At 35.5% G+C, this 27,533-nt stretch overlaps 1 protein-coding gene across 50 annotated transcripts in view; it reads right to left on the bottom strand.

The window, feature by feature from the left end:
* Positions 1-27,533, bottom strand: part of Slo (calcium-activated potassium channel slo) — a 149,382-nt gene that overhangs the window by 120,543 nt on the left and 1,306 nt on the right. The gene's annotated exons all lie outside the window — the stretch shown is intronic.

Below are 27,533 nucleotides of genomic sequence, written 5' to 3'. Positions count from 1 at the left end.
GCCGCTCGCCAATTTTTGACTGACACGATGAATCATTATCATCGACCGATGGATCGCCGGAGGAGAATCATCCACTGCACGGTTCTCGCGTTCCCTTCATTTCAATTCTCGGAAATTTAATTTACAGAGACACTCGAGGAGTTACGTTTATTCCTGTCCTCGCTGCACCGATTCGTCAAAATCGTATTTTCGCCTCGTGTGACAAATTTGGAAATGGAAATGCTCCTGGAATATTTACAAGAGTTTCGATCGCTGGAATATTTACAAGAATTTCGATTACTGGAATATTTATAAGAGTTTCGAATGCTCACTCGTATATCCAATGTATTGTGTTTCCTGTATATTCGAAATGTTGATTTAATATGGCACAAATGGTTCCCGTAGTACGTTATTCACTGAGTGACGTTCCATCAGAAATCTACATGTACGATAGTATTGAAAATTTCAAAATAATCGTGAATTTTTCGAACGCGTTCAATTGTCCATTGTGTAAACAAAGAGTGTTCGTACGTCTGAAAGGAAGAATTTCTAGATCGTAAACACTACCTTTGTAGACTTTAAAACGAACAGAATACGCTCCTAAAGTTTGGTCACATACTTCTGTCGCACACTGTATATCTATTTTTTACTGTTATTTTCTTCCTCTTCGCTATAAGTTTAGACACGCTGTGCGTTAGCACTCTGGTAAGAGCAAAGATCCCACATAGTCGTTCTAGTCATTCAACGTGACTCACGCGGTCCAGTTGGGACGTAACCAATAGTGAAGGTGATATTGAAAGTAATCTCTGCCAGAGATTGAAAACAGTTATAATATCGATTTCGTTCTTGAAACAATTTTACAGAACCGTATGACTGTTGTGAAGAAACGAAACTAACGAACGTATCTAAGATGATGTTGAAAGTAATTTTGTCTCAAAAAATGAAAATAGTTACAACATCGATTTCGTTCTTGAAACAATTTTACAGAACCTGGTTATAATAAAGTGAAATTAACCAACATATCTAACACGATACTGAAAGTAATCTCTCTCAGAGAATGAAAATAGTTATAATATCGATTTTGGTCTTGAAACGGTTTTACAGAACCTGGTTGTAACAAAGCGAAATAAATGAACATATCTATTCCGGTTAGGATTCTAATATGGATTCTCGTATCGGTTTTTTAGCGGTTCTGTATCGGTTCCGTAATAGTTCTATATTCGTTCCAGTGCCGGTCCTATATCTGTTCTGCATCGATTTTGTAACGGTTCTATATTGGTTCTGGTATCGGTTCTGTATCGGTTCCAGGATTGATTCCTCATAGCAGAGGTTCTCAAATATTTTAGTCCCTCAGAGCCCTCTACATTTTTAAAAATGTCCCTAAGAGTTTTGATTTACGGCAATAATAACCATCAATGTTTACTACATTAGAACTTATAACTTTGCGAATATACACACACACATATAACGATTCATTTAATTTTCTTCATTGAGATCAATTTATACGAATATCGAATTATTTGTCGTGTAATAATATCAAAAAGGATTTCAATTCTATTGTTACATTTACTGCCACGAATCAAGTAACTTTTCTATGTTTTCAACAGTCTGAAAAATAAATACGTACACATATACCGAACATACCGTATATTACTTTTGTAAATATAGATAGTCGTATTTTGAAATTATGAATTTTCGTATTATGTTAAATAACAACGTTTGCGTAATAATTTAAGAATAATTTGGAACAATTGTTTCGGACAATTCTTCTAAAATGATTATTTTAATCGACAATTTGAACGATCTCGGTTAAATAGAAAAAAATTATAACGTTATTCTAGATGCGATCATTCACACCAGAGGAGACGCTACGCTCAGTTGACTGCGCGCAATCTTTGGCGAGAATCCTGGAGCGTCGTCGAGCATAAGCGCCGCGTAGTTCGTCTCTATTTTCATCGAATACTTTCTTTTCGTCTCTAGTCGTACGAAAGTATTGACAAATTTCGTTTTGTCATCGATTAAATCGATTGAAAAATTTTTCGATCGATTTTTCGCCTCTCAATTGTTCCATTCCATTTCTTGTAACAATGGAGACATCAATGCCAAATTCTTGTTAACGAAATTATTTAACACGACTATAAGAAATTTTAAACGCAAAACCGGAATACAATAAACCGAATGAATTGAATTTCTGATTAAACTGTATGCAGTTTTCTCGCTGAATAGCTGGCCATCCAAATATAGATATCCCATGAGCGTGAACGCGACGAGAATGTCGTATCCCTTGAGCATTAATAAGAATCGAATTTTACGTTTAACATTGTCGTACTGTTTTCTTCTTAAATGTTTGCTAAACGAAACAAATGACTGTTCGGTGAAACTCGTAAATAAAAACTAAGAGTCCACGCGAATGTTATCAAATACAATAACACTCTGGAAGTTTGTTTACCAATTATACACTTCGAAATTGCCATCTAAACCTATCGATTGAAATTCGTGAACCTCTTCTGTTTACATCGTATCGTGTGTATCACTTGCTAACATTTCTCAGCTCCGAAACTGTTTACAAATGCACGATACACCAACCAAAGTTATTTATAATGGCTCCTATTTCAATGCGTACTGTAATAAGACAATTTATAACAAACGAAATTGGTATGCGATAGAATACATGCAAATAACTGTTCTCGATGGTACATCAGACGTTGTCAATTTTAAAAGTTAAGTATCAAAATTAACGATTTTAGTATGTATTTCCTGCAGAAACAAGTTTGTAGAAAATCTATGTAGAAATATTAATTTTATTTGAACCAATTCCAATGGCTATCGTTCGAAACATATCTATATAGGATGTTGTACAGAGAAAGACAAGATGCAGAGATGGTGTATCTGCGCTAACGTGACACTGTCGTTTCATTGCCGATAGATTTTCAGGGCTTATTTTCACGTTTATTCCTATTAATAGTTAAGTAAGAAAAACTCGGTCGAATCTGGCGTCGGCGTGAAACGACGAAAACTTGGGAGTATGCCATCACGGGATGTAAAACTTCTTGCCTGGCAACGAGTCGTCCTTCTACTTTTTGCCACTTAAAATATTGTTAGTACGTTTTAATTCAGGGAGTCCTTATATTGGCCGATTCGTTGTAATTCCGAGCGACAGTAAGGTAAAGATTGTTCACCCCATTATCGCTAGAAACGCCCCGGAAATTTGTTTACGTATTTGAAAATTATTCGACAGCGTTACAATAACGACGCACCTTATCAGAGATTCTTTGGGATCCTTTGTCTTCGCTTTGTTTCAGAATATCGACATATTTCGATGTTAATTAATGAAACATCGTTGTGTATCGTTATTGATACCCAAAGTATGATAAAAGAAAAACATTATCGCTACGATTCAAATCAGTTTCACAATTGCGATTTTTGTGCAATCTGAAGACTGAGAAGTTAACGATTCAAAGTTTGACTTTGGTGTTTTGAATAATCAATCGGTTATAAAACGGTAAAATTATAGTCGAGACAATAGTGCGTGAAAGAAACTCGAATATATGAAATTAGGTATTATCGTGAAAATTTATCATGATTTACCAAGAATACGATTCTACGAATACGTAACATTCTCGTGTATAATGTATCGTTGTTTTAAAAACAATTCCAATAGAGTAAACCCAAAGAAGTCGTCGTTCTATATCTCAGATCATTATCGATACCTCGGAAGGATTGCAAAGACTAGTGTCGACGAATGATAGTTCATAATCTCGTTTAAAAACAAACACACGTATTGCTTTTGCTGGTTATTGCAGTTTTCTTGGCCAGAGCGCAAATTCAACGATAAATCAATAGCGCGTAGAAATATAATTGAAAAAAAAAAAACGACGAAAATCCCGTCAGTATTATCGAGATGTATTCGATGGACGATATTACGTTCACGGTCGTTACACGGAACGTGTTTTTAACGTTCTATTGTCAACATTGATCGGAAATGTTTGATAGCGTTGCCTAGACACTTCGACTGTACGTATGTATATATGTATCTGACGATACGAAAATAGCGAGGGCAACTCGTGATGAGTCTCCTCGAGACCAACGCTAATTCGCACGCTAAAATAAGAACAGCAATCTTTATTTATAGTGAGTTACGATAGGTCAGATTGTCGGTTTTGGGGCAAATGGTACAACGCCGCGATGCACCGAAAACTATTATACATTCGTCGAAACGATGAACGATGATATCACGACAATACCGTCTGTAATTAAAGCAAGCGTCATACCTGTTCTCGCATCTGCAAATGAATTATTTCTGAGCATGCTCGAGCATTTATTCTTGCATCTGCAGCTACGCTTATCGTGTTTAACTCTATCTAATGCCATTACGCGATGTTTCGCGCGATTTAACGCCGATCGATGTTCGAGCGGTGAGAATTAACGCCGGTAAAGATATTTAAGAAGACTTATGACTAACAAAACTTCCGTTCGTTTACTCGGTCGCGTAGACGAGTGCACGCTAATCTGAAAACGAAGACTGACCGCTATCTTTGAAGTACTTGACCTGTAAGTGCGCAAATGATGTATATACATCATCAAGTACCGTACGTACTAAACTGTTCGATAAGTTTTCTCGTTCGACAAAAACACGTGAAACACGTTCGATAACATTTCTTGAACAGTACTAGTTTTGTCGAACGACAAAATTTATTGAACAGTATAGTACTAGGTTGCTCGATAAGTTTCGTCGTTCGATAAAACTTATTGAACGATACTACATTGACCAATACTGTTCGGTAAGTTTTATCGAACGACAAAACTTATCTATTACTCTGGAGACAGAGTCAATCACCAATGAACAACGATATTCCACGCTAAAACTTTTACGACAGAATCTATGTTTATCACTCTTCCGACAAATTAAAGGAAAGTATGGATTTTCGGGATGTACGGATTATTTCTACACCGGGTTTCAAATTGAGAAGTTTTCGTTTATCGATCAAACACGTAGAAATAAATCGATCGCGTTGTCCTCGAGAGATTATTTTCATTCTACGAATAACTTGTTTACACTTTTCGCCTTTCTACTTCGAAAAGTGAAAACGAAAAGATACTTAATTACGCGAATTAAACAATCGAAACATAAATTTTAAGGATATCGAGAGTAATATTTTACTATTCTCGTTGCAAATCAGTCACAGTGTACGAAATTTGAAAAAGAAGTATTAAGAATCTTACTGTTGTTTGAAAACTAGTTTCGACACAGAGTTGCTATCACGGTGACAAATGATGGTGAATGGATAGGTCTATCATTGTTTACAATGACATCTGTGTATTTATTGATAATATACGCACAGTACTCGAGTTCCTACGTGTTTTCAGTGTGAGTTCGCGTCGAATGGAGGAACAAAGAGTGTGCGTTGTATTTTACATTGAAAATGGAGAAACCGATGCGGAAATATTGCTGACGCTGAGAATCGGTTTCGGTGATGATAGTTCGTGCCACACGCTGCTTTATCAATGTGTCAGAAGGTTTAAAGGGGACCGAAAAGCCTTGGAAGATGATCCACGTCCAGGTCGACCTTCAACGGTCCGTAATGAAGAAAAAGTTGCTCGAGTTCGTGAAAAAATCCTTGCTGATCGCCGTTTAATCATTCGACAGATTGCTGACGAGGTAAACGTCTCCTTTAGTTCGTGGCGAACAATTCTAACTGAAAATCTTGGCACGATGCCCTTACAATTCAGGAATTTCTCACTGAGAAAAAAATTTCTACGGAACCCCATCCATTCCTGTTCACCGGTTATTGACGACTATGACCTTTTCCAACTCCTCGGAATCAAAATGGAGATACAAAAATTGAATATTTAACGACGCTGCCACAATTAAAGCGAACGTATCAGAGTTCAACAGTCTCTTGCTAGGGGGACTTTCAGCGATATTTTCAGAAGCGTTGGAACGAGTGTGTATTATCAGCAGGGGACTACTCTGATGGAGACTATTCGTGTTTAGCTTATACGTACTGAAAGCAAATACCTACTGGGTTATTGATCAAACAGATAGGAGAATTTTTTAGTAATATGGACACTATTCTTTAAATGTTTTGGTATAACTGAGGGGAATCTTTTTTATCCTAGTGTATTATTTGACTGGCATAATTTACGAGTCATAAGTGAATCATAACTTATGTCTATTGATAGTGTTTCGACGTTGAATAAGCGTTAAGTCACTTTCTTCTTACTGTTCTCGTTGAGGACACTTTGGGCAAGAATTTCTCGTGTTTATTGATCCTAAGATACGAGTTACTTTTACTTATATTAATTATTACAATCGTTACAGAAATGTTATGGAATTTTCAGAATAAACTACCAAACGAGTCTTTAAACATCAGTGGTAACTGATTGATCGTTACTTTAAGCACTAGAGACTCTATGAAAACTCACACTCTCTAAAAAAAGATCTTTTGAACGTACATGAACTTGTAAAATATTTTGTTACGTCAGTTCGTTATGAAAAATTACTTTTTGTGTTTTTAACTCTACTTTTTGGCTTTATCTTGTATACGATTTACCATATTTGATACGATTCGTGTATGTTATATTGCTAGAATCTAGAGTAAGGGTTTGGTCTTTAATTGGTTGTATATATTTTTGTAAGTTACTTCTATCTTGAAATGTTAAATATTTTAATCTGATATTCGATAATTCAAAGAATTTTGTAATTTTATTTAGAAGTTCTGATACATTACTGTTCGAAATAACAAACTGAAGAAAATAAAAGAGTCATCTACATTTTTATAGACGATCTTTTGATTACATTATAAAATATATAAAACTCTGAGAAATTAGGTAATATATTCCGAGTAAAATAAAACATATAACTTGAGAGGTTTTGTGAAATACTGGCCACGAACATAACAATATAAGAAATACTTGAAATTCATTACTTGAAATCAATAAAAATCATTGCTGTATGGCACTACAGATAAATTATTAATTCTGGCTTGATTAGTGTTAACTAGTACGAAGTATTGTTTTCTCATTTAGTCGCTAAAACAGTAACTGCACACCTTGGTATAATATTAATACTGTGAAAGCCTAATGTTTCGTTTTAATTAAAAAATAAACAAATAATATTGCCTTGGTAGATTTAATTCCCAAATATTTAATTAAATCTTTTAATGTTATAAATTAACTGAGAACGTATATTGTTTCAACGCCACTGTAATTACGAGTACGTTATTAAATTTTTTATTGGAGAAAGATACTTGCATCTGTGTGTAGTGTATTTGTTTTTGTTCTTCTATTTTCAGAAATATATTGCGTTACGTTAGAAGAGTCTCGTTTTACGTTGCATGTGACGTTTTCGAAAAATTTTATATTCTACTTAATGAAATGTAAATTCTGGCGAATCGTATCGAAAACGTTTCTCAAGTTTCTTCATAGAAGAATTATGTGCACGAATGACTTCAGGATCCACGGTATTCTCCTCTTTGCCGTTGTCCTTTCGAAGGAGCAATTGGTTGGAAAAGCTTCCGGCAATGAAGAAGGATGAGCCACGAATGGTGGTGATAACCCAGTAACCTACATCTTTGTTGCCATGCTCCAGGCTGGAGTCTTTGGATGCTGCTAGCGTCAGAGGTGAATCTGGCGATAGTAGTAGCCCATTTACCAGAAAAGCACAGACTTATTATTGTTGAGGTTACTTGAAATCAACGCTTGGCAAAACAGTATCTGAATTGAAAAATAGAAATATTTTCACGGACCATATTTTCAAACGAATTAAAATTGACTTATTCGTACATTATATTATATTACATTTCTCGATTTAATATTCCGGATACATACTTTTGATCAAAGGCTCTGAATAATTAATCAAAATGTACATTTAAACAAAATACGTACGATCGATGTTATTGGGAGTTGCTATTGATGCAGATATTTATGCAAATGCACATTTTAATAAAATTAATTTATAAAAATGATACTTAAACAGAAATTTATTTATATATGCATTTCGTATATATCATGCATGCATATATTTCACATATCTGCATATATTCTATGTGTTATGCAAATAATCAGAATATATTTTGCATGTTTTGCATATACGTGCAAATACTTGCATATATTGACATATATTTTGCGCATATTTATGTATACGTTGCATATTTCAGAGTTGGAAAATTCGAGGGATTCTCTCTGCATATAATATTCATGTGGTTTGTATGTAGTATTTATTTGTATGATAATGTGTGTGTGACGGTAGTGCGATGTGTGTTGCACGTATGCAATATTTGTATAGTGTATGTGACACGCATGTAGTATTTGTACGAAATGTGTCATAAAATTCATGTTGCGTTATATGTGTTACAAAATCTACAGTGAGTATGTTTATATGTTGACTGCTGTGTGCATAATTCTTCCTCTCACAAGTTACATAAATCTGATTATACTATAAACGATAGTGATATATATTTTTATTACACACGAATGTTACCATCGATATAGTATGAAAGTAGAAATTCAACGTTAAAAATATATTTACACTGTTAGTAAATTTAATCCTGATTCGCGTTGTTGTTAAATCTAACCCTGAATTACGATGAAACTTTTACTCCTCGAGTAGAAACAAGTTCGTGTTGCGTTTGGAGTTTACAACGAGAGCCATTAAGTTCACGTAACCGGGCTGACGTTGCGGTCAAAGGATATGTTGCGATTTCTATACATAGAAACATGCGGGCGAATACAGATGATATATAACGATTTGTTGTACAAAGGTAAATTAAAAATATGAATTACAATTTTTTCGTACGAGGCTTCGTTTTCGAGGAAATTAATTTGAAAAAATGCGCGCAACTGAGTACCACTCGATGAATGCGTCTGACCATTGCTCGCTGCTTTTACTCACGTTGATAATTGTAAATCTTGCCGAATATACGGAACTATCTATTTTCCATCTTTTTTCCTATTTTCTAACTACTTAGAACTAGTTAAAGCAGATAGTGCGATAATACTATATCAATATTAATGTTTACGTACACTAACACGAAGTAGCATTAATGAGTAATTGAGACACGTTAACGAAACTCAATCGTACGAGTACCCGAGAAATTTTCAACATTGATTTTCTCAAAAATGAAGGCTTATCTAAAAAAGATTTAATTTTACATTTTTTAATTTTTTATTTCTTTACAACGAAGCGTCATATTCCCGGTTGTATCAACCGTACTCGTCCACCTTGCACATAAAATGCAGTCATCGAGAGGAAACGAATGGATCCACTTTTAGCCCGATTATCATATGAAAACGCCCTTAAAAGTGGACTTGAATTACCTAATTTCAATATTTGCACTGTGCAAAGTCCGATACTTATGGAAAGCGTTCTACGAAGTACTTGAGCTACGCCCAAATGGTAAAGCAATACACAAATAGCAAATAAAGAGCTTTTATATAGAAATAGCTTCACACTCTTAGGTACAAAATTATTACACGAAACTAAACATAATTCGTTTTGTAATTCTTGATACAGTAAAATGTTACTAAAATGTTTGTGCAAAAGACCGTACGGACAAACATTTGGAATTCGTGTTTAACTGCTTCACAATAATTCGAACAAATAAAAATACCGAAGAGCATTGAAAAATAGACGCGTGTCGAATTATAAAATTGGTTGTACAATTGCAAAAATATTCCCTTGTAATTGGAGCAGACGAGAGCCTTATTCGGGCATAAAGTTCTCGAATTAACTACGAGCCAAAAATTTATTCGCGTATTATTCGAAAAGTTAATGAACGTTCTTTAATGGTTAGCCCACGTGCTTATTTCGAAGCTACCGACATAATCTGCCGGACCGTTTTACACAACGTGTAGCGGTAATATTCGAAATTTAAAGTGCCGTTATCTGGAATAGTGCCAACCATCGAAATCGATCGATAGTTAAAGTACACTAGCCGTGCTTCTTCATTTATTTATGCTACTTGTACTATACGTTTCCAGAGCCGCTTCTACAGCCGAGAACTCGCGTTATATGCACCCAGTTGATGCATTGACATGTGCATGCGCTAAATATGTTCTCGATATTTTTACTATCTACTCGAGCGACAAAAAAAAAAAAAAATCGACTACATAATAGAAGAAAACGTTACGTCCAGTTTAACGAATAACGATTGTAATTCTTCGAATTACAGTTTGTTTAAAAACCAGACACAAACAAGGAGGAGTGTTGGTCGATAAGAGTTCGAAGAGACAATCAAACCTATAAAAACCAGTTCGTCGAGCAACGGAGTACATTATTCATGGTCCGGTCTTATCTGTGGTTCACGCTTACTTATGCATACTGTAATTATGTCTAATAGAGCTCGCAAACGTAACGACTTATCGTGCGATAAATTTGAATGAAAAAGCAATGCACTCGATGGCAAAAACAAACAGCGATGCACCGCTACGACAGCAATAATGTCCAAGAGGACAGCGACGAAGAAATTTTCTGCGAAGAAACATGAAATGAGGAAAGAGTGGCCTTCCGAAGGGACCTACACCTGCGGGCTATGACGTTAAAGACTCCTTTTCAGAAGTCGTAGACTTTTTGTACAGTGTTCTGCTGCGTTTCAACACTTCTGCTTCGAAGGCCTAACCATTGAGCGTCCGAACCATTAGGCTAGGCTTTATAACAATACCGTGCCGTTGTTATCCAACACACCGGGGCCATATGATTTATACAAAAATGACACTTTACGCTTGTCTTTTAAATGTCGTGTCAACCATGATTGCGTTACACGATCAATCGTTAGATGGCTCCTACAAGAGTGAAGATAATTTATGACATTACTCGCACTCAGAAAAGTAATCTTGAGGAGCCATAACATTTGCATATTCTTTCATAAAAAGAAAAGAACAGAACGAAATGTGTTTATCTAATCCTCTCTTCTTCCATTCTCGTAACATTAAAAATACAAGTAAATATAGATGGAGGAATTTGGCGAACAAGTCCACAATAAATGTAAACAAACTGTGGGATTAATTAGAGAGAGTAGAGAATTTTTAATGGTAATCCATGGTTAAATCCACTTAACTGCACATAAGCAAGGTTGGTGCGAGTCTAATTCCTGTTTGCTCTAAAAATGGAGAAAACATCCCAGACTCGTGGTTTGTTTAAAATTCGATGTTCGTTTAGTTGTAACTTCCAGGGAAATCCACTTTCTTTAATTTTCCATACGAGCATGCCTGCGTTATCCCTCATCGATCAACGATTAACGTGAATGTTAATAAACTACAGTTGCAAAGGCACGCCCACTGCCTTCAATTGCATTCAATGCAGAAATCTCTCTCGCGGCAAATGAAACGCGTATATAATCCTACACAAATAGGCATGTATTATATACATACCGGTTTTGTCTCTGCAATACCATTATGACGGCGTTCCCATTTATGACTCCCCTATGAAATAGCCCAACTGTGACTACCCTGGCACTCCGCGTTAAATCCAATTTCGAAAAAAGCTCCGTTAGCCTAAATGCCAGACTGCAATCTGCACCTCATATTTCGAGGAACAAATACTTTCGTTCTTCGTCTTCGGAGAAAGAAAAAACTGTTCGAACTCGTTTGGAAAGTTTCTATGAAACTTCTCGAAACGCAGAGATTTCTTTCGAATAACTAAAATTAACAATCTGTCTAAAAATTCCATTGAAAATGTTCAATCCGTGGGTCCTCGTTAAAAACTAATGTAAAATGAGATACTAGAAACGTGAGTAACGTTTATGCATTCGTTCAGAAAATGAAGAACAATTTAAAACGATAATTCGAAAGAATTATGTTTCATGGTAATAAGAATTACGTACTCCGTTTGTCGTACGTAAATTGAACTAAACGAGACGAAGGTTTTTCAAAGTAATTAACGAGTTGTTGTTTCTGTTGTGTAACGACGACAGTACGTCACAGTTTATGATTCGTACGTCTAAAAGTTTATTACGCGTTTACAGAGTGGATTACATAAAGGAGTGTTCTCTCACGTCTGAAGATACGTTTTTAAATTGCTGAGACAATTGGCGATCTTTTCACAAGCCGCGCGTTTTCGCATTCATTCTACCCAAGTTGACTTCGTCAAGTGGTGAAACACTTGAAGCACTTAAGATGAAAAGAAGCCTCGCTCGACTATATATGCAAATATCGAAAATATCAGCATCCGGATGTTTGAAAATAAAACGATAGAATCGCACGGGAAACACGAACAACCGTTCGTTTTTCAACTGCTGGAAATTCATTTGTCGCTTCCATACGTATCGAGAAACCACGCTAGAATATCTCAAACTCTTGTTTATGATACTCCTGTCTCTGCTGCGCAAATTAGCCGAAATCGTATTGTCTCTTCGTGTCCTGTCTCTGCCCCTAATTTGGTTTAGTGCCGCAATCGAACCGTCTTCTGCTGTGCCTGCAATTAGGTCATAAGCACGGTCGAAACGTCAGTCGCTAGCTAACGTCCTTTGTAACGATACGCGAAGATTTTACCTGTACCGAGTCACCGGATTTCCCATCTCTCTCTCTTCTTTTCCTTTTCTACAAACCGATCGACTTCTCGCGAAATTCCCCACAAATCAGCTGTTGCGTCTCAACGATCATTTCTGCCAAAAATGGGCTTTCTTTCTCTCTGGAATACGTATCGTACAGCAGAAGCTCACCTGTACCACGTGTATTAAAAATAACTCGTCTCGTCGTTGGGCAAGGAAATTATTCAGCTGTTGTTTCGGTGGAAGTACGGTAACGCACTGAACGTAAAATTTACACGGTTAATTCTAGAACTTCGTAACTCGAATATCGTACTAATCGGGTTGTAGAGATTCTTTTGTCTGTATTATTCATTAAGCATTTGAAACCTCGAGAGATTCACTCCTGAGGTTACAGTTTTATATAAGAGTAGTATGTTCCTAAATATTTCATTTCTATTCTTTCGAAAAAGAGAAGATACAAAGACACGCAGTAATATTTGATTTTGATACTATCGTGTCTGTATTTAGGAGTGACTGTAATTTCAGGTTCAGGAGTTTTACTTTATGGATTGTTTCCTCAGAATTTCATAAATAATACCAGTTGCTCTAGGAGCTGATTTTATATTTTTCTAAAAGACTATTAAGTTCATCAAAAGGAGAGTGTACATCGAAGAATTCATTTTGGCTGCATAATGGAAACCAGTTAAGATCTGTTTTGGGTCCATGAAGGAACTTATCTTGTTTAAGGCGCTTTTCTTTTTATATCTTGATTGTAAATTTTCGGTTTAGAGTCGATGTGTTATTTTAATTCAACTGTGCTTTAATATCTTATATTTTTTACAGATATCTTAGATCTGTCCTAAAGTCAGTACTTTCTACAAACTTTTTGAAGTTTTCCTTCTTTGTAATTGAAAAAAGCTCTCTGTTAGAGCGGAGAGTGTCTTGTAATTTATTAAATCTTCGAAATTGTTCGTATGTTCCCATTTTTTCGATCCAGAATCCTACCATGAGACTGGATTTCTTCGAATAATTCTTCTTTTTCACAGGACTACTAAATTTTATACAGCTTTCTCTAGAAAAACCACTTGCTGTTAAGAGGCAGCTGATCGTACTCGAATGAGAAGAATTCCTTGTAACATACGACGTGTTTCTCGGTAAAAATATGCCATTCTGTACGTGTGATTTTTAACTTGAAAGATTTTTCTTATAATGACTTTTTTCCGCATTTACGTTTACGAAAATGGGGCAGTGGTCTGAGCTCCAGATCTCCTCACACATTTTTACGTCTATTATGTCCGATACGTTGGAAGTGGAGAGTGTTAGGTCGAGATTAGATTTTAAATTCCGGCACAAGTTGATATGTGTACGGGAGTTGTCGTTAAGGAGATTTAGGTCATATTCTGTTATGGTGTTCTCCAATTTTTCTCCATTTTTATCCGTATAGCGATAATTACAATTTTTATGACGGGCATTGAAGTCCTCTATCAAAATACAATTATTTCGTTTTCTTTTTGCGTGTTTCGTTTTATCATTCCATTCCATTGATTTTGAGTGAAAGTACTTAATCACTTGTTCATTTTTGCTGTTAACCGTGTTACAGAGGAAATTAGATTATCTGTTCTTCGTGACTGAATTTCTTGCAAACATGATCGTACAGTTCTTGAATTCTTTTTCAAAAAAGAATTCTTAAATGTTTGTTCTCTGCTTTAACTTTCATATCTGCGTCGGTTGTGTGACAGTGTATTTTGTAATATAATTATTGAATACGATAATACTTTATATTTCTGAATTTCGAACAATATTGAAGCTTCCACTGACTGCATCGAAACTGTCGAGAATTTTTAGACGTTCATTTATTTTCACGATGTGACTTTTGACTTTTCACTCAGAAAGGAGTTCTTTGATGTCATGGTGCATGTTAACGAGAATTGGAATGTCTTTTGTGAAGTTTCAAGCGATCGTTGAAATATTTCGATTTTCAAAGGTACCTGTTAAGAATTGCACGATATTTTCTACATCAAGTAGGTATCTTTCGAAACTAGCCATAATAAAATGTATCGCTGGTTGCACTTGCTTTGAAACTTCTTGCGTAGAAAGTTCTTTTTTAGAGGGTACAACATTTTTGCCTTTTTTGGGGCCTTTTTCCTTTGCGTGATTTCCTCTGTGACGTACCAAACTCCCTTAAGGATAGAATAAGAGCTATTAACAGATGACGAATCGAGAGCAGGTCTTTTCATCTCTGAAAATAGAGGTATTTCAGGGAATACGTGATTTGGTTCGAAATTTAGGTAGAGATTTTTTATCTGGGTTGAATTTGTACTTGCACAACTTGTTTCTATACTTATGCTGTTTAAAACGTAGATTTTGTGGGAAGGTAACATAAAAAGTGATCAAGTTTTTCTGCAGACAGATAGATCCTATAAATTGTGTCGTTATAATTTATTTAAAGATTTTTCGGTAATTTCGCTACATCTTCTGATTGAAGATACAATTGTCGTTTAGTTTTACAAGACTAGAATTTAGTTTTACTAGAATTTAGTTTTACTAGAATTTAGTTTTAGAAATTATTAAATTTAGAATCTCTGCGAGACTGCCTAAAACCTCTAACTCAATACGATTCAAAATTTCTGTTACAATTGACAATTATTTTCTCTAGAATACACATGAAGTACAATCTTCGTTCGAAATCGACACTAAGGCAGCATGTTTCTTGCCAAACATTAATCAGTTGCACTATATCAGATTTTCCTTCCGTCGTACAAACGCATATCAGCAATCGCCACATCCTTCACCTTGAACAATAAATCTACAGATAGAAGTAATCACCGATCGCTCGTGCTATCCGAATTTTCTATTTATATCCAACGTAAGAAGGTTCACTCGACTCAAGAATAGAATCACTCGGATCACAAGAAGATACTCTCAACTCAAGAACTCAACTCGAAGAACAACGCAAGAACAGTCCGCAAGAACTCTCAAGGACCAACGAATTGGCAATCATAGGAACACACACGTTCCTACACTTGGAATTCTCTCCCAATTATTGGAATATCTCCCATACACAAAACAAATTTACCTACAGGTACAAAACATTTAACGTTTGCGAGTTTTCGAACTCTAGAGACACAATACTAGATTGTTGAATAAGTTTTGTCGTTCGATGAAACTTATTGAACAGTATTAGGTCGTTCAATAAGTTTTGTCGTTCGATAAAACTTATTGAATAGTACAACATTGAACAAGTACTGTTCAACCTATTACATTACTAACTTTGAAATTCACTTTCAAGAGAATGTTCGAACGTGTTCGACAAACCATGAAACGTCGATACAAGACATGCAATGTTGTAAGGGGAAATCATCTTTAATAATTTTATTAACGAAGTAAGTAATAAATGTTTATACCTCCCCTATAATGTATATACACATTTATGGATGAATCACAAATTTTTCCCACTCTGTGTATGTATGTGTATGTGTGTGAGTATAATATGCAAAACAAATATTGTTACTTTGATTTATTGTAGTTTAGTAATAAACGAACAAATAACACTAACGTTTTCAAGATCACCTTGATTAATGCCTTTCATTTTGCTTAAAAATATTCATTTAAAAACAAAAAAAATGAAATCGTGATGGGAACTGTGCTGAAATTTACTTTTTTAAATGGCTTTTCTTTCCATCTTTTTTTAAAAAGCATACGATCGTAATCATGATAATGACCACAATAGAACTGTATATGTAACGACAAATGAAATATATTTGGCGAAACATTTGTAGATAAGTTGAAATTCAAAGATTTATTACCGCGTGTTGTATTTAACGGTTAAGAACCTATTTGCGCTATATTACGGGAGGATTGCCCTTCGTTTAACAAATAAAAAAGTAAATAAAAATAGCTCCATATAATGATAATATACGATGAACTATTTACGGATATTTTGTCAAAAGTGATGGAAAGTAACTTTAATTTGCTGTTGTGTAGTAAAGTATAATCTGATTGGAGTAACAATTTTTTATCGTTGCTTGTGATTTTCAGGAAAATTACATTTTCCTACAATTTATCAAAAATGTCTATAAAAAGTATCTCGAGTACGATAAAATAAGTACATTATTTTATTCCTAAAAAAATAAAGTAGAGGATGCCATTAATCACTGCGATGTCCACATAAAATTATATAAGAATGTATAATATGATTTTATAACCGAAATGATTTCTATAAACATGTCACGTTGACACACCATTGCCACATTTGACAGCCTCGAGCAAGAATCGAGCAACGATGGCGCCGAACAATAATATGTTAACAAACATCGTATTCTTTCGTCAAGTTACAAGGAATCTCGTTTTATTGGCTGCGTTTTAAATATATTTTACAACCGTGACGGCATATTATTCGGCGCTTGACACCAAAACAAGATTCGAGCATGCGCCATCCACTTGAGGAACATTTAGACACACACACACACACACACATACACATGCAACGATTAAAAATAAATATATCAAATCAATCTTTATTAACCTCGATTCGTATTTTCTACCTCTTCCTTATAAGAATATTGACATAAGTATCCGTCTAGCTCAAGTACAAGTACAAAAGTCAACATTATCTGGTCATTAGTACTAACTAGAACTATTAGTTCCAACAGTCAGATATTGAATAAATTTAGATAGGAGGGTTCTTAACAGATTCTTATTCGGTAACGAATCCATCGATGAATTCTATTTGTATCGTATATTTAGATAATATTGCGAAAAGAAATTTTTAATATTTCTCTGCAAGAATGATCGTTATACAGGACATCGTAAAATTATAGGTCAAGTCGAGACCTGAATTCCTTCGTTGGAATGCAACTTGTTCTCCGAACGTGTCAAGTCGAGCCACAATTCGTTATGAGAATCCACGTGAAATTTTAGAGCAGTATATGGGACGATTTTATAGCTAGAACGATTCTGATAAACGTGTATTGACATGCTGGTACGAAATTCCATCGGCTACAACGCGAGGGTCGAGCGTCGATGGCGCCGGACAGAAATGTGTTAAGAATTCTTCGCCATGACGCAACAAACGAACAACAGTCATCGCGTAATTTGAGGACTGTGCGCAGGGAACGCGTGTGTGATGTAGTCGAGGATCGATAAAGTCCTTCGTCAATGCAACAGCGTAAAAATACATTCGCCCGACAATGCATGTTCAAGGCAATATGGCATTGAATTAACGACATTACGTGATGCCCTTATCGCATCGTCACTGACCACTTAAACGAGAAATAATACGTTAAACGAAGAAACTCGGTTAGCTTTCTTAATTTTGTTAATCACGCGATACAATTTTTCAATTTAATATCTACTCTGAATCCTTTACACTTGTGTATTTTAACGTATCGATGCGGCACATTAGCCCGTAATTTATCGTAAAAACGACATTACGCGATGCCCTTATCGCATCGTCACTGACCACTTAAACGAGAAATAATACGTTAAACGAAGAAACTCGGTTAGCTTTCTTAATTTTGTTAATCACGCGATACAATTTTTCAATTTAATATCTACTCTGAATCCTTTACACTTGCGTATTTTAGTGTATCGATGCGGTACATTAGCCTGTAATTTATTGCAAAAATGAGATTATCAATATGTAAAGAAATAACAAAAATCTGGGTTAGATTTCAGAACAAAGATCGTATTATTTATTCCTATTACAATCTATGTATATTTCTATACTTTTGTGTGAAATACAACCGTGAAACGGTAGTTATCGTTACTATTTCTTGTTATAAATACTTCTTTGTGAAGCTCGTATTATCAATGATATATTGCAGATACGAGAGGGATATAGGGCGGGGGTAATAGAAATGGATCAAAGATGATTTATTCTGCAAAAATAAATCGAAAATGTGGAATGAAATTTTTTTATCCGAGGCTCGGTTTTCGAGGAAATCAGTTATAAAAACTCGTCGTGTTTGCGTGCGATAGAGTAAACGAGTAGATGGGATTAGGTGAGATCAGACTTGAAAGGAATTACGCGTCGTATTGGATCAGACGTAGTCAGCCTTCGTAAGATCGGAGACAAAACAAAAATTACTGTGTATTGTACACATTCTACTTCCCCATGGTATCACATTCCCTTTAAACCGGCAATAATCCTTCCAGCTTTCTACTTTAGTACTTAGCGAACGTGGCTGACCATAGCTCGCTATTTCTACTTGTATCGGTATTTGTAAACCTTGCCAGTGGTATAGGATTATCTCTTTTCCGCGTATCTTGTTATCTTCCGACTATTTAGAACCAATTAAAAGAGATAATACTGTAACACTATCAATGTTTACAGATAGCAGCCCAAGTAGAAATAACGTGTATTGGTCAGACATGCTGTATTTGATTGAACGCATACCCGACCAATGTTCAAAATCGAATTTCTCGTAAACGAAGGCACGTATGGGAAAATTGTATTGCACATTTTCAATTTATTTTTGCACGAGGAATCGCCCTATGCGTGATTGCATCACCGGTACTCTACGCAGTGCGTAGGACCTAAAGAATGTTTCAGATGTCTAGAATATGAAATGTGGATATATGGATTTTTGCTTATTTTACGAAAAATATTATATACGATTTCGTCTCTATTCGCGCAAAATAGAAATATAAATAAATAATAATAACTTACGAGCAGAAATTTAAAAGAAATCATTATTAATATTCTCTCCATGAATCTTACAATTGATCAGTAAAACGTAAACGCAACAAATTTGTTTGAAACTGACTGTTGATTTGATATGCGCGTACGTATAAAGTATCCATATTTGGGGTAGTCGATTACTCATATTTTGCACAGAGAACAGTCTCAGCATCAGAATCGAGCATTCTATAATAAGACGAGTGAAATAACTACTGCACGAGGTTTTCTATAACTCGATAAAATTTAGCGCGAGAAGTAAGACACACGTCACCTACTTCGGAGAACGATACAGCTGTTCGTTCAAGCAGTAGCAGCTACTCGGGAAATCGCAGTTGGATTAGATTAGAGGGAAACCTACACCGTTCTTTCTAAGACACGTCGCCATTACATAAATGTTACCTACTTATTGTCATTATTTTCAGAGCATAGAAAGTATGCTGTAAAGTAAACGAAACAGTAGGATTCTGTTTGAGAACGTGCAATAACCGTGATTAAATAATATCATTTTTGCTGACGAAACCGAACGAAACGCAAGATAAAATGTAAGCAGATCCAAGTACAAGTACATTTATAGTTTAAATCGATTTAGAAATTTAAATATCATAGATTGTATGCTCGATGTTTACTATGATAGTTATTTCCACGTAGAGAAAAAACTGAAATTATTTTTCGAAACTTAATACGAAATATCTGAAACGTACTTAAATTTTAATAATTAATCGCGTCACGTGCACATGATACAGATATCGAAAACCTTTCAAACGATTGTATTACAAAACTAGTCAAGCCGTTTGTTTATTTTATAATCTTCGATATTAAATTCTTGTTCCCGATACCACAGCAATAACATTGATCCCGAAAATGGAATTGGCTTGTTCCATATTACGTTATCGAAAATATATATATTTTTTTTTTAACACGGATAAGGTACAAAACATGATTTATGTTTTTACTTTTAAATAAATCTTTACTGAAATTCAGTTTTATTTACGATCGCGATTAAAAATAAAAGGTGAACAATTTCGGAAATACGAAGAACAAATGTATCGAAGTTATCGAAAAGGAAATAAATACCTGTGCTTCTTCAGTTACGTGAAAAATCATATTTAAATTCACATTGACGCTAAAATACAGCAGTATCGCGCGGCGTACATATAGTAAAACATACGAGCATAACTTCGGGAGCGAATTCGGCACGCAAACACAATGAAAAAAGTTCCTACAAACATTTGTCGTATTTGACCCTGTTTTCGAGTTACAAGTATTTTTATAATTCAATCACTCTCGTTTTAAACTCAGCCAGCATAATTGATTCCCCTAAGCTCTTTACTGTCAACGCTTTGTACCTCATATACGACCATACTGACAGTTTGTAACCTCTTTTATAATATTATTAAAACGCTTCAGTTTACATTCTGGATAAGTGGAGCGAATATTTAGCATTTCTAGTGCACTCTGTGATAGTTTTTATTTAAAGCGACAATGGCGGGGTATATAAGTGTAGAAATGGTAAATGTGCACTTAACGTATAGTCTTGCCGATTGCAACGTTTTGGCAACCCACCTATACGTGGAACGTTTCCCTAATAGACGTTTGCCAAATAGGAAAACATTCGAAAGAATATACATAAATGTCCACGAAATACTGGTTCGTTTCGTACCTCTATCTACCGTAGACCTAAAACCACTAAGTTCGTAGACTTGAAGGAACAGATCCTCCGATAACGAACCAAAATGACAGTAATAACGATAGAATGATTGCTAAATGAAGAACACGAGGCTCGTAAATGTTTACAATTCCATAGTATCTATAATAATGAACGACGAACAGTTCTATACATTTACACAAGGTGCAGACTTTCTCATAGTCCCCAGTGGCATACTAGAGATGATTGCCACAGATTTGTATAGTCATTCAGAATGTTCCACAATGGTTATTTGTTATCAATGAAACCCGATTTATCAGAGACGGTGTACCAAAGTTTCACTGTGTCAACAAAATCGATTTAGCATTGATGCATAGGCAGGAATAATTGGCGACCATTTAGTCGGGCCATTTTTGATCACTGGAAGATTAACTGGCGAATATTATGCCAACTTTTTAAGAAACGAGTTCAATGAATTGTTGGAAGATGTCCCACTTGAAATTGTGCGTCATATGTGGTTTATGCGCGACAATGTCTCGCCTAGTTTTAGTAAGCGAAGTCGTAAATGTATAATCGAGAAAATGGTCGTCGAAAAAGTCGATACGAAGTATGCATTGATATAACTTGGTAAGGAAAAATTGTCGATGTTTTCGCAGCCGTTGCACAAACAATCCTGGAGAGGATCGTTAGGAGAAGTTTCGACGCTACAACGAGTCCAGAGAAATAGTGGAAAGTGTAGCCTCGTGTAAAGATTCCTTATGTCAAATTTATTTGCATTTCACGGCATCGTTCAACCTAGAAACACACTTCTTAGCACAGCACACATACATATATACTCTATCGAATTGGGACAAACTATAGAAGTTAACTACGGGCATAAAAATGACGCAGTACTTCCAAACAAGTGCACACGTCATGTGGCCAGTAATTGCGATGATATTTTAAGCCAAAAAGTAGATCTGTGATAAACTTCGCGATGCTAAAACTTCGTAACGATAAACACAATTGCGGTGTATCTAACAGCGTGTTGGCTGGAATTGAAAAAACAAGCACGAACGGTATTGTTAACCTGAATTTGTTCGTGAATCGAATGGAATTGTATTCGGTGTTGACTGGACGAACGAAGTTGCCACACTTCTGTCGAAAATGAAGCTAATAATTTTTAAACGTTCCGTGATACGAAGTTACATCAATTACATCGGTTTATCGAATAGGTAACGTTATTCTTTTTCTGTAGCTACACCGTACATTAAAAGACAGAATATACCGTGTCTTTTAATCGGTGATATATCGTTCGTTTTCTATGAACCTATTCTACTTTCTGAGTATTTAGTATTTCAATTTTTTCTTCGCAAAAATTGGTACAATTTTTGTACACATCGAGTGGCGAATAGGGTGGTTGTTTTAATATTGTCGTCGAGATTTTTTCAGATAGATTAACAAACAAGTAGATTGAGTGCAAACGAGATCAAACGGTTGTTAACGCAGAATGTTGTACATATTGTTTTTATCAAGATTTTGTTGCTCAATGATCGTTCGAACGGTTGTTCGACGAAGTTTTCGAACATGTTCTGTATTCCTCGTGGACGTTGTTTAGTCCTTGAAATCTTTTTCGTTTATTTGTGAAAAGTTACACGTTGCATGGTGCATTCCTCGTACGCTTTGTTCAACAGCTTAACAATTTTATTATCACGTTTTATCGATACTTTGACATCGATTCTCTTTCTATCCGTTTTTACTGTGCCTTAATAAACTGACTGCGAAGAAAATCGGCACACAAGGTGGCAATGTTTGTTGACGTGTCACAAACGTGTCCAGATAGTGCAATAAACCGACACTAAACGCAATCATGCACCCCCATACTATGTACGGTCACTCGTACTGAAAATCGTCCACCATTTTCATCTGTGCACCGATCTTTGTAAAATACAATATATGCATAAATGAAATACACTCACAATCCGTATAGATAATGTATTTTTACAAATGCATAATTTACAATAAATGGAAAAATTTAGGCAAAATTCCTTTGTGGATGAAAGAAACTTTGACACAAAATGAAAGTCAGATATAAACTTAATATTCCATAAATTTTCTTTTGCCGCTTTTCATCGTTTCTAAACATATTGTTAAAAATTTCACTACACTTCCAGTATAGTCATTTGACATTTGTATCCAAACTGATAAAATTTTTGAAGCAATTTTTGATAATACAATCTATCATTTCTCTTTGCTCTGGTAAGCGTTTAACTATAAAATCGATAAAGCAACATCACTCTTTACACACGCGCGAATAACACTACGTAAAAAGTATTCTAAAATTGCATCCAAAAGTAACCTTCTAATTTTATGAACAATATGAAACAAGTACGCATCAATTTTGAATGCGAGCCTCTGTAGAGATTCACCGTTACGAATCCAATACGAAGAACATTCATTGGAACAAACGTTATGAATCTCGGCCTCGCCAAACAACTCATTCCGAATCAAACACCGAGTTCACCTAAAATGGAAGGATATTCTTCCAAAATCGTTAGACATTCCGTGTTTTAGCCACGGTTAAAGATGTGTTTGCGAAACCTGGTTGTTGATCGCGTGCTTAACGTGCACGAGTTTTAAAATAATACCGTTCGTTTGTGAACCATCGTGTGGGGTAAGAAAAGATAGACCCGATGACCTTCGAAACAGAGAAAGGCTGAACACGCAATGCGTAAAAACTACACCCTGCTTCAGTCGACGACGTGTCTGGTTCCACGAACGAAAACTGGGTCACCAGCTGCGTAATACTTGGCGAAGGAAATACAGTGAGAATAAAAAACTCCGGAGAACGAAGACGGTGGTGTCCTTGAGTAAGGGTTGTCAACAATTCAGGGACGAGTCAGGAGCGATCCTTGTTCAGCGCTAACGCTCTGACCTGTACACCTCGTAAACGTCTACACGTATTTAAAAATGAATAAAAACACGTTGATAAGCGTGTTACGATATACGTAGATTACACCAATACCAATCTTTGGGTGAGTGTATAAAAAATTTTTAAAATAGTGAAAGACACGAATGAGTACAAGAAATAACACATTCTTCTCGAGTTGACGAATCAAACAGGCTGAATAGAAAGGTGACAATTCTACGAATGTGTTATTCCGATCACAGAAACCAATTTGGTATTGTATTCATTGGTATTACACCATAGGTCTGCATCGTTTGTTGAAAGTAATTTCTCTTTTATTCCGTGCGACGCGTTGTTACCAAGGATTATTAAAAAGTGTACAATCTGGGGTTAAATACTGGTTCGATATCGGCTCCATTTTTTTTAAGGAACGCGTCTCGTTTCTTTTGAAAAGGTACGAAGACGTGCTACAGTATTTTCTTAATAATTAAAATTTTCTTTGGAAACAATTTTCTAATTAAGATCCATTAAATACAGCTCTCCGGTCAACGGACAACTTTTCAGTAGGAAAAAAACATATTTGGCGGCTTGTTCCCAGCAACGGTATCGCTCAACAAACCTCTCGAGTGCGCTTCAAGTACTTCACTATACATATTTGTTCCAGCAACTATACGATACTCGTACTAAATCGCACGGAGGACTCCCTTTCCATTCATGGAACCGCATGGGTGTTTAGAGCATTGCGTGCGTATAAACTCTTTAATGATTTTCACCGTTTCCCGCACCATGGACACGCTCAATGGTTTCTACGCAACCGAAGAAAACGAGAAATCCACCGTAATGTCCCTTACGCAAAGTTTTTACTACCGAGAATTACGATCGTCGGTTTAATGGTAAATGAAACGAATGAGATGAAAGTGTCGAGGGAGTATAATAGGATTACTAATCTATTGGCGCGATCCTTCTTTAACCGTGTGATAAAAAAAAAGAGAGAAAATGGAGCGGAAACTGAGATAGAAGGAAGCTAGATACGATGAACGAGGAAATTATAAGACAAGTGACAGGGATGGGGAGAAATGGAATGTGTAGTTAATGAAAAGATGATGAATATAAAGAGTAGCGTGTAACGTGGCAGGGATAGCGGAATGACTAACATAAATAAAGTTTACAAAATGTTAAGAGACGGCAAGAATGTTGCGTAAAGTGGCGCGGCGAGACAAGGTAGCTTAAGATAATGTAGATTGGTAACTGCGAGCGCGAGGCGCCAGTATGGAAACGTGAAAAATAAAAAAAAAAGAAAAAACAAGTGGAAAAGAGTTGTACGTGGCACGTAATAGAAATTACGTGCAATAAATTTCTGTGTGAAGCGTGCACGTCAACGTATACGATAAAATATAGAGAGAATAACGTTTGAAATATGTAAACACTATCAGTGAAATCCTTTTAAGACGAAATGGATCAATACAGAATGAGTCAGCTAGGGTTGCAAACAATTTCGTTGCCCGTTACGATATACGGTAATAATTTCACGAAGAAAATGTTCGATCCCGGGCGAAACATACTGCGATAAAAATGATCTTTCCCAAAAATCGTAAAATTACCAATTTCGAAACAACTGAAAGTTTTTTCGCGACAGTAGTTAAATCTTGACGTAAACGTAAGAAAATTTTGATGAAAAATCGAGCAAGAAAGATATCATTATTAAATTTGAAACAAGATAAACGTAATTAATGTTACCTTGAAATTTCAGAAAGTAATATTTATTACATTATTTGTCCCCGTTGAATGAAACATTTCCTTTCTACGCGTCGCTAAAAATAATCGAGATACTTGCAATTTCAATATTAAATTCTTCGGAAATGATTGCACACATAACTGTTGAAATTGCAAATAAATATTTACCCATAATTAAATTTCCCATTGTTGCGATACGACGATATCGTCGCAAGATTTATAAATACGATGTATCAATATTAGATTGATTTTTCGTTAAAAAAGACAGTTCGAAGCAATTAAACCGTTATTCTTATAGATGTATGAAAAATTCTTCGCAAGATTACACTGTCGTAGATATGAAAATACGACCGATATTTTTTGTAACGAAGTTAACATACTTTGACTAAATCGCTATACAGGATAAATTCAACGATGTGGGACAATATATTGTAGATAGAAAAAAGATCACTTTGTGGGTTAAGGGGAATGTGTCGAGTAACTTTTGCTCGTTAGTCGCATTAGTTACAGTCGTGACTAAAACGTCCACCGAAAATTACTCGCGACTCCTTCCACGACTGATCTTTCGTTTTTCCATCGATATTACACCGATGTTTTAATATCAGAATATTTCAACTAATATCTCTTGTAACTGCCAGGAGAGAAATTGAATCATAAATTCGAGGGTAACTGTAAACTTCGTGTTTATTTCGATACGTATAATCGAGAACATCAACTCAAGGTGCATTCCATTACTATTACAAATGACCCAGTATTATTCTTCGCGATTCTTGTACTAAATTTTTAATTACGCAATACGAGAGAAGATTAATATTGTACTCGTTTGCGGTGAGAGCCAACAATGTTAATTAAGTCGAAGTAATGGAAATTATCGTGCTTCTTCCAACATCTGTTGCGTCACGTGTACAAGACACGACTGCTTTTCGAGATACAAATGTCTTTTCTGCATAACTAAAGATCACACGTGTACAATTGTGATTAACCTTATTACCATTCAAACCGTGTATCTGGTAAACATTTCTAACGCGAAACTAAACGATGAACCATTAGAAAATTTTCGAACGTACCGTTCGATCGACTTGGCCATCAAAGAAGAAGAAAGAGATGCATAAATATCGTCCGATGAAACTGCTCGGTCTGTTTCTACGATAACAAAGAGGTAAAAGATGGCAAGGAGAAAGTAAAAGTAATTACAGAATCGATCTGAATATAAATTCAACGATTACTTGGCAAAGCAGATACAATAATACGAAGGAAGAAATGCAACAACACGAACCGTCAACAGTTTATTAGGTCAGCGTGTCTCCCTCTGAAGGGCACTCTCTATGTACAATCTATATGGTATCGGAAGTTCTCCATCTTTGATCGGCTGAAATCTACGATACCGAAAACTTCTACGAAAGCTTCATAAGAGTTTCACCTATCAATTATTGGAAGATATTACTCGTTAAACGTACCTATTTAAAAAAGACCTGTTTATTCCAAATATCGAAGGAAATTAACGCATTTGATGAAAATCGTCCTAAATTCGTATACACTGTCGTTAAAAAGTATTCGATCGTGTGTTCGATGCAATGTAAGTAATTTTATTCGCCAAAAATATGTAGTCGCGTTTTTCAACCGACATACGTGTTCGTTACAAATATTTGTATAAAAACGATAAAATTGCGTATATCGTTAACTTCTCAAAAATATTTAACGATCGAACTCTTACGATTTTATCAGACTTATTCGATCGTTACGAGCACACGAAACGGCCGATTTCATAAACGCGTGAAGTCTCTCTGACAATTTCGTAACTAAAAAGTGCTGCCAGATGGCATTTATCATACATCAATTTAAAGCTCGAAGCTGGTTGAAAACGACACAGAATACGTTTCGTGAATCGTTTTAATACAAAATGGAACACTCGTGTACTTTTCTTATGCGAATTTCAATTGGTATACAACGCAGTGGCAGCTGTTACAACCGATACAACTTTCGAAAACTGTGCAGAGTGGTAAAATTTTCTTTCGACGAAGCGATCGATAAAACATGAATTTCTTTAATCGAGGACACAAACACGCTTATTTCGCGACGGACAAAATGTATCGAACACGTTACATGAAAATTTTGGTCAATAATTATTGTGCTCGGTAA

This window comes from Ptiloglossa arizonensis, chromosome 7, assembly GCF_051014685.1.
Source record: "Ptiloglossa arizonensis isolate GNS036 chromosome 7, iyPtiAriz1_principal, whole genome shotgun sequence".
Taxonomy (NCBI): domain Eukaryota; kingdom Metazoa; phylum Arthropoda; class Insecta; order Hymenoptera; family Colletidae; genus Ptiloglossa; species Ptiloglossa arizonensis.
The sequence above is the reverse complement of the archived record's forward strand: the minus strand, read 5'-3'. Positions and strand labels throughout refer to the sequence as shown.